Genomic DNA, 9,770 nt, shown 5'->3' with positions numbered 1-9,770 from the left:
CAAAGAGTGAGAAAGCATATCTAATATTGATCTCGCACTATCCTTAGTGATAAAATGTTGTTCTGGGCTGTTGTACTGGGTCTGGAGGTGGCTCCTGATAGTTTAAATGTCTTGTTATTAGCAAGTCAAAAGACAACAGTTAACAGTGCATCATTCTGTACTTTATATTCTATTTCATTTCATACCAATAGACCCTTTTAAATGTTGTGCACGAGTCCTGTAAATTGTTCCTGAAAACACATGAACGCAGATAGAAAACGTCCAGTAGGACAGCAGGCTCTGCTCGGGGAGAAAGGGAAAAAAGAAAAAGAAAAGAAAAGAAAAGCCCCGGCATCTGATGAAAAGCCAAAAGCGAAACACTTTTTCCTAACTTTACAACTTTTGAAAGGTTCAGCCCAGTTTACAGAGCAAATGCCCGGCTTAACTTTGAGCAAATTAACTTGTCAACGATCTAAACAAACAGTTTCACTGTGTTGGTTTTCGCCTTTATTTGTTTGTTTTTGTTTTGTTTTTACAGCAGAACCGCAGCGGCGTCGGCTTTTGGAATTTCAACTTAAAGTGGTCGGGATAATCGGCCTAATCTAGCCTGTTTGTAACTCCTTGGATAAACCTATTTATACAGCGGTATTTTTGACCTGGAACTCTGCGGTAAACACAGATGTTAGTAATGGTCCCGATAAATATTTTGTTTCATTCAAGTCAAACTGAGCCGATCTGCTGGTTTTGGTATTTTTGCATGCTTGCTGACTGGAAAATGTGCCGCAACTCTACATGGAACATTTTTGTGATATAATTTAAGCCTGTGGTGGCAGATTTGTGTGCTGTGTTTGTTGCTTTGTTTGAGTCGATGTAGGTAACCTCGTTCACTGAACAGATCCACGCTACCATTACATTGGGGGAAAAAACGCTCTAAAATCAGCTACATTAGAATTCAGCTGACCAACCGTCGTGTAAAAGAACTGATAACGTATCTCTGAGCATTCATTTTTATAATAAATAATTAGTTTGTTGCAGTGGCTGAAATGTGTGAAATACAATTTTCTGTTCATCCGTCAAATAAATTCACTGTCCGTCACAGCGGCGGGGGTGACTGGAAACTGGAGGGCAATCCCTTTGAGTGTGGGATCATTTCCAGCCTGATTGCATCACACACACACACACACACACACACACACACACACACACACACACACACACACACACACACTTCAAACCCCAGCGGTATCGTAGCTGCCAACACATCATTTACATAATCAGCTCTTGTTAGACGTTGGGCTTTCTTGTTTTGGTAAAATATGCTTAACCTCCACACACACACACACACACACACACACACACACACACACACACACACACACACACACACACGCGCGCGCGGCTACGTATGTGCAGCGCTTGGGTCATATTAAGGTCACAAGTAAATTGGCTGAGGGCAGCAGGCCTCACAGCTCTTAGTTTATAGAGGCAAATTAATTTGCAGGCCATGCAGCAACTGTGAAGTCAACATATTAGTCATGCAACTCACGATGCAATGGTGGCAAAAGGGATGTTTAAATATTAATAAATAATAAAAAAAAAATTGGAATAAAAGCGCTACTCGCGCTACTGCCACAGAGCAGAGGTCAGGTTTGGAGGACAGAATAGAGTTATTATTAAGTAAAAGTGAATTTTCTCACTGCATTGTGGCTGTCTTTTACTCGTCATTTACCTAGGAAAGAGGCAAAATGCTTGAAAACTATCACTATCGATTTAGAAGATAAGAGAATTTATTTTGATTAAAAAAGAACAATGATACGTTAATAAGGTTTTATAGGCCGTGGTGAGAAGCCGGGGTGGGATTTTTATCTAATTACAAGCACAATATAAATGGATCGTGCGCACTTTGGGGAAAGAGAGAAGTGTTCTGCAGGTCCGCGCGGCCGAGCCATACATCACAGGCTGTCCTAACGTTTTTGCCAATGCCTGCAATGTGACGCATTACTCCACCTCCAGTTTACCGTCCGCAGCTCGAGAGGGAAGCTTCTAAATAACCATCAGCCGCCGCCGCATCCATATATCAAATCGCACCTTTTTTTTCCTCTTCTTTTTTTCCGCCCCCTCCGCCCGGCGCCTCTGTCCTACGCCCGGCGCCTCCGTCGTGCTGAATCATCAACAGGAGAGAAAACCGTGGCAGCCGCTGTCAGTCACGGCGGCGCAGTTCAGACGGCGGCGGGGGGGAACAGTTGGCAGCTCGGGGGCCCCCGAGGGCCCGGCCCCGGCCATATGGCAGACGCTGTAGCGCGGCTGTGTCATACTCAGGCCTGTTTTAACGACCAATTAGGCTCATTAGGCCTTGATTAGAGATGGTGGAGCCTAGGGGGAGCTGCATGGAGAGTCGGAGGGGGGAGGGAGGGGGTGACAGCGATGACTTATCAGAGAGAGAGAGCGAGAGAGGGAGAGGGAGGGAGGGGCCGGCGGGGGAGTGTGAATTAGTGATGATGTGCACTCTCGGCGCGGCGGATTAGGAACAGGTGTTCGGCTCTCCAAACGAAATGCAGCAGGTGACTAGAAAGCTTTCGTTTTTGCATTGAGATTGTGAATTAATTACCCCCCCCCCCCACCCCCCACAACCCCACCCCGTTCCCTCTTCCTTTGTTTTGTAAAGGTACATGAAGAGGTTTGCCAAGGTTAAGCGTGCCGTTTTGATGAGCTCGCGCCTCCCGTCCCCTCCCCCCGCCTTTTTTGTTTTTTTTACCTGCTGACTCGCACAATGAACCAATGAATGAATTCTGTGGCGCCGCCTGAGACAAAAGGTCACACTCAGCAGCACAACAACTAATGCAATGACTGGAAATGTGTCAGTCTACACCTAAGATGCATTGGCTGTACTGTATTTTATCTAATATCTCGAGAGGTACCCTCATATTTATTTTAATTCTAAATTGCTGGATGTCATGCTAAGATAAGAGAAAACAAAATCCACGAGGCAGCGAGCGAGTAGTGAATTAACAACATGTGGACTAAAGAGAGTTGAATTACGAGGCAAGGGATGAAGGTCGGACAGAGTTAGTAAACCAAAGCCAGAGCAAAAACACAGAATACAGATAAAACTGTCCATTGGGAAGCTGGAGAGGGGTGATGGGGAGTGGGGGCGGGTGGGGGGGTTGGGGGGGAGAGGAAACTTTACGGCCCTCCCCGACATAATTTCTGAGCCAATCCTATTTTATGGCTTCAAATAACACCCTGTTATTTCCACTCCCTCGTCTTTATCTCATTGTTTTTATGTTTCGCCTCGCCATCAGCGGACTGACCGAGCAAAAACAAGCTATTAGCATGCAGGGGAATGTGTTTTGACTTATGCACAAGACACAGACGACTAAACGACCAATCTGTCAATAGCCGCCCGCCCGCCCGCCCGCCGCCGCTGCCATCTACAGGGCATTTAACAGTAGCGGGCGTGGGGTGTGTGTGTGTGTGTGTTTTGGAGTGTGCGAGTGGTCCGCGGGGGATTAGGGCTCTAACGATAATTCTACATATGGTGACTGGATAAACCTGCCTGAGCAGCGAGATCATAAATCCAATCTGAGGGTGATAATCCTTTTGCCAGATGAGGAATTAATAGCAAATGTTTTTGCAGTGGCCGGAGAGAGGACGTGTTTGTGGTTGGTGTGATAGAGGAGTGGGTTGGGAGTCGGGGGGGCTTGTTTACCAACGAGATATGAGAAATCGGCAGAGCGAATTTATTTATCCTGTGTGTGTGTGTGTGTGTGTGTGTGTGTGTGCGTGTGTGTGTGTGTGTGTGTACCATTTTTTCTATCTCCGTCTATTCATCTATTAATTTTAATTCCGTATCACTAACGGGCGATATGACGGGATGTGCGCATTAAAAATAAAAAACCTTTTTTTTTTTAAAAATGTGTCCGCGTCGGAGCCACTCTGGCATTTGCATCCGACAGAGAGGGGGAATTTATTTTCTGTCTTTCTTTGCCTTTTTTTTTTTCTTTTTTTTTCGTGGTGTGAAGTCACCCTGCACTAATCCTACAGTGTTGTTATTAAGCTCAAGGCCATGGAAATGGACAGAGTGTAAGACATGCAGAGTGCATATAAGCCAGATTAGCGCCAAAACATCCCCACAAACACTGCTGCCCTTATTCAAATTCATATTTATATCTGTGTCGCGCTCAATAGGGCCGTTCTGCCGTTGTGGAGTTCCTGTGTGCGGAAGTTTAGGATAAAAAAAAAAAGAAAAGAAAATGGAAAAAAAAAAAAAAAGAGGATCCTGGGTTAGGTTCTTTTAGTAAATAAACCATTGTACATGAGACTATCGGACGGAGGCCGAGCGCAAGGGAGCGAAAGTGGTAAAAATAAAAATAAAAATAAAAAAGGGGGTCAGCAGAGACGGGTGATGCTGGTTTTTAACAGCGAGGATGGGCTGTGCGGAAACATGGGAATTGTTTTCTCTTTTTTTTTTAGGTGCGTTTAGAAAGAAGGCGCCCGAGAGTGTAAAAACTGCCAGCGGAGGAGGAGATAGGTTTGGGTTTAGAGTCAGGTGCTGGCATGGAAATCAGGGAGAAGAATTTAAAGGAGGCAGTTCAGCACGGGATAAAGGAAAAAAAAGGGCAGAACTGAGAGAGAGAGAGAGAGAGAGAGAGAGAGAGAGAGCGCTCTAGATCCAGTGTTTGACATTTCACCTCGCTCAGTTGATAAGGGGTGTCACCCTCTGGTCCTCAGGGCTTTGACTGCTGTCTGCAGTCATCACCCCTCCCCAGCACAGGAAACTATTGATCAAGCAGACAGCACCCTCTCAGCCTGCGTGCACGCCTGTTTGTGTGTGTGTGTGTGTGTGTGTGTGTGTGTGTGTGTGTGTGTGTGTGTGTGTGTGTGTGTAACGCGGGATAAAGGTACATGCGTGCGAGTCCGTTTGAGGGCTCCGATTGCAGACTCTGCATTCTGGCATTTTAACAAAAAAAATGTGTTGGGTTTTTTTTTTTCTTTTCCTCTCACATTTGACCCGTCCTGACGCGTCCGTTCGTCTCATTACTGGTGTCAAGGTGAGAGATCGGTCCAGCTGAGGCACAAAGGCGGGAATTGAAAAATGCCACTGTCACTGGCACTTCCTGTCCAAGACGACGGCACAGCAATTGCGGCGACATGATTGGTTCAAACTGCAAATCAATTGATTGTAATTTTTTTTTTTTTTTGCATTTAACCTTCGTTGCTTTTCTCTTGTTTTTGAATTTCTGCACGGATTAGAAGAAAGAAGTCGGCCACCTGAGTTCAGAGTCAACTTAGTTTCTGAGCCGATGAGAATGGCAGCTTCATGCTGTGAAGCAAGATCGTGGGCTGAAATGATCGGAGTGCCGCGTGTGGCTTACTATTAGAATTAAACCTGAGCCAGAGCGTTCGCAACGACACGGAGCTCTCTTCCCGGCTCGTGTGCCATTCTGGTCTAATTACCGGAGCAGAGGGAGGTAGCGGCGGCATCGTCCGGTTCAGAGTGATGTCCTGGACAGATTCCAGCAGGAGGTCTGCCGGGCAAGAGCGTGCGTTTTTTTTTTTGTTTTTTTTTCTTTTCCTCAGCCAAAGCGGAGGAGAGCAGAGGGGAACTACAGTTACCATGGGCCCCGAGTGTGGTCGCCATCCTTGGCACTCAGCTCCCTGGCAGAGATCTGGCAGTAGAGCAACAGTGGGGGAGCGAGGGCGAGGGCACCAAAGTCGGTGAAGCTGCGGATTCTCCAAACGGCTCAACGACACCTTTTTGCACGTGTTTTAAATTGTTCAAAGCGTGTTTTTTTCTCATGCAGCTTCTGATTCTTTAGTCTCATTTGTCTCACTGTTAAACAGAAAATATACTTTTCTCATTGGATTGTTACTGAGCTACTCGATATTGTTGTGTTTCCGCTAGCCTCGCAAATTATTCAGACAACTCACGTGTTTATTCAATATCATTTGGGCAAATCTCGACAAAATGGGACTGAGATATAAGCGCCTGTGTTGGCAAGGGGAAGAAGAAGAAAAAAAAAAAAAGCATTGCACTTGCAGGCGGCGTTGAGAATTCCTCCAGAGTGGATGGGATGCGGGGCCCTGCTCGGCTGCGCGGCGGCGGCTGCGCGGCTCAGGGGAGGAGCGGGAAGGGAAGGGAGTGAGTAAAATGTGGGCGAGCGCAGATTCATGTTAAAAATGACACAATTAGTTCAACTCTGAAGTGCGCGTTAGTCACGCGTGGCTTCCCTCCTTAGACTCACATGAGGTGATCAGACAGGCAAATACTCCCAGGGCCTGGATGTATAGTCAAATGAAACACACTTGCGTGCACACGCGCTGTGACACACAGACACACGCGCGCACGCACGCACACACAATCGCACAATCAACAACGTGTACGAACTCGCTTAATGCGGCAGCACAGACGCAGCAGAAAATAAAGAGTCTCTCTCTCTCTCTCTCTCTCCACCCCCCCCCCCCCCCTCACATAAACAGGGCTGGAAAACCCGCTACTCGTGATACAACACTTTGTGCAGCGGAATAAAGGGAAAGTGTGCAGACAAGACACAAACAATAATAGCAATAATCGTAATAACAACAACAGCGCGCTCCGCAAATGACTCTGCGAGTGTGGGAATCAAACACGGCTCTAATTCCAAAAGCCTCCGTCGCTGAAAAATTGATCCGTGTTTTTTGAGGGCCGACGCGCTTTTGAAACAAAGGGGAAAGTAACTTAATATGCAGGAAATGAAGAAATGAAAAACTACGGCGCGCCGAGCACTTTAAGTTTGCGCTTTCAAAGCCGGGAGAAACGAGTGTTTGAATCCCCCCCCCTCCTCCCAACTCCTCCCCTCCACCCCCCAAGAGATGGCGAGGGGAAAGGCAGGGCCCGATTTTATTAATTTCATCTGTAGTAATGTTTCTCCTGAATAAAACATTAATACTCGCAGGAACAAGGGAATAACAGAAACATAAAGAAAGACAGCTGCTCCTCTTTTAATTAGCGAGGAGCGCGTCTCACGCTCGCTCCCTCTCCAGCCGTCCCAGCCAGCTATCTTTTGCGTTGCCCTTCAAGTGTTTTTCTGTCAATCACGCCGCCGCTTCCCCACCGCCGCCGCCGCCGCCGAAGAGAATGAAAGGGGAAACTCTTTGTCAACTTTTAAAATCGCAGCCGCCTCGCCCTCGGAGTGCCGCGTCGACTCGGAGGCGTGAACGTTTGATAGGAGGAGAGCAAAAAAAGATGAACATTATAAGCAGGTTTGTGATTTTGCTGTGCTAATAAAAACAAACAGCAACAGTGGACTGTACTATTACGGGCCAGGCCTCCGACAAAGAAATCGGCGTGGCTGTGCATGAACTTTGCAAAACCAGACCGGGCCCAAGTAGGTTTTCCTCCGCTAACTTTTTTTTTTTTTTTTTTTTTTTTTTTTTTTACAAATACTGACAGCCCGCACGGCGGAGCAGCAGCGGCACATGTCAGAATCCGAAAAATGAAACATCACGCCGGCTTAAATGAGCTGAAATTGTCACGGATGGCGAGATTGTTAGCTCATCTTGCTAGCGCCGATTGAAAAGGCAGAAAACTTGTTACACATCGTCGCGTTCGACACATCCGGGGAATTAGACTGGCGCTACTTGGCGAGAAATCCTCGTGGAGAAGATAAAGCCATCTCCTCACCGATGAAAATGATTGACTTTTCCAAATTTTGGGGAGCCTGCCGAAATTTTTAAAGAAACCATTTGACAAAATCAGCACCGAACGCGGCAAAGATTGTGAATTTGAACCCCCAGGGGGCGCAGCACCGAAGACGTTGCTTTAGTGTGTCCCTCCTCCACCAACACATCCGATCCAAATCACCGGCCCCAGCTGATCATTTGAATCAGGCGCGTCTTTGATTAAACTGCGTAATGAACTCAGCCTGTCAGCTTCCTTATCAAAAGAATCTCAATAAGTTGTCTTTCCCTGGGATTACGACTGAATAGGACATTTGTCCCTGTTGTGTGCTTTGCATCCTCGGCGTGATCACGCTGTGCCTTCGGTGCGCGGAACAGAAATCAGGCGAAGGGCCCTCTGGATTGATGCCACGACCCCGGGCTCCGGTGGCCATCGTGTGACTGCTGGAAACACCTGCTCGCAGAGTCGGCGTGACTGTGAAATAACCCTCGGCAGACACGCGCCCGATGGAGGTTGCACAGGCGCGCGCCAGTCGGAACCCGAACTGAGGAAATCCAACTAATGCGGCCCAAAGGAAATGACACAAAAGCAATTAGTCCTGGTGGAAATAATTCCGATAATACCGATGAATATGAAAAGGGCGGGATGGCAGTCGGATAACGGGAAAAATGCAGCGGAGAGTCTGTTTCCAATAGACTTAAGGATTTCAATTTAAGGCTTTTTTATTATTGTTATTTTACGCGGAGGACAATGGCTATCTTACAGCTGCGTGAATAGAAATCCCCTCCTTCTCCACAGGCCAAAGGACAATGTATGGGAAGAGTTGACTATCTGTGTCATGGGGGCGAGAGGACCCCAAATCTATAGGCCGTATCCTCGCATAATGAAGACGATCATACCGAGCCGAAAAGAACATTTTCCTATTTCCAAGGGTAGTTTACAGCAGCCGGAGCGCGAGCGCGCGTGCACACGCTGTGCAAACACACGCACAAGGGGCGCTGCTCCTATACACGTATAGTCTCCTCTGCCTTGCCCCGGGGTGCAGCCAGTCTGAGATCACACTGGCAGGTTCACTTGTAAAAGCTGCAGCTCCGGGCTCCCAGACGGAGAGAAACTACAGACGGGCCCGCCGCTGCAGGTGGAGGCAGCACTCGGCGGCTTCAAGAGCCTCGGCTCGGCGATGTGCCTAAAAGGATGCGCGACAAACAGATTGCAGAGCATGAAAAGCCGAGCGAGGTTTTTGGATGTCGCTGGGTACCGTTGGCTTTGTTTCGGAGGCTCGGCGGAAAGAAGCGCGCTCGTGCACCCGGACCCCCTGCTTTTCTTGGATTTGCGTTGTTGAGATGTTTCACCATTTGTTAATTGCTCGCGGGGGGAGGGGGGGGGGCACAAAGTTTTACAAAGACAAACAGCGCACTGTTAGAGATCTTCTGTTGGTTTTTTTTTAACCTCGGGAAGGGGAAGAGCACATGCGCGAGCGAGGGAGGAAGGGAATGAAGAGGGGAGGGAGAGGAGAGGAAAATGGATGGAAGTCCAGGGAGCAACCGGGGGTGAGAAAGTCCCGCCAAGAGTGAAGGGCCTCCGTAATGATTGAGAAGGATTACCAGAAAACTCAGTGGACTGGGAAAGAGAGAAGGAGTCAGGAAGGGGTGAGAGAAAATGAAAGTAAGGGGGAGGGAAAAAAGTGGTGTATGAAGGGCAAAAAAAAAAAAAAAAGGGTGGATGAGGAACTTGACAGAGGCTTGTGTGCGAGAAAAGAGAAAGAGAGAGAGTGTGTGTGTATGGTTTAGAGAGGTTGAAAATAAATCTATTCAATCAGTGAATTAAATTGTGCAGGACGTGTATTTGCAATGTAAATAAAGCACAAAGTTTGAAAAATAAAGGGAACTCTGACTCGGCCATTGTTTTTCCATTAACGAGGAACAGACCTCGGCAATGAAGACATTTTTTCCCGCTCCCCACCTACGTGAACAATTAAAAACCGTTAAAATACGCCTGCGCATACTTAGGACTCAGACTGAACTAATTCCCAACAAAGGCAAGTTTTTCCTTCTATATACTATAATATATATATATACACACAGAGCAAGAGAGAGAGAGAGAGACACACACACACACACATAAACACACA

The sequence above is a fragment of the Nelusetta ayraudi genome, unplaced genomic scaffold (assembly GCF_046127955.1).
Source record: "Nelusetta ayraudi isolate G7.1 ecotype Tasmania unplaced genomic scaffold, CSIRO-AGI_Nayr_v1 ptg000132l, whole genome shotgun sequence".
Lineage (NCBI taxonomy): Eukaryota > Metazoa > Chordata > Actinopteri > Tetraodontiformes > Monacanthidae > Nelusetta > Nelusetta ayraudi.
The sequence above is the reverse complement of the archived record's forward strand: the minus strand, read 5'-3'. Positions refer to the sequence as shown.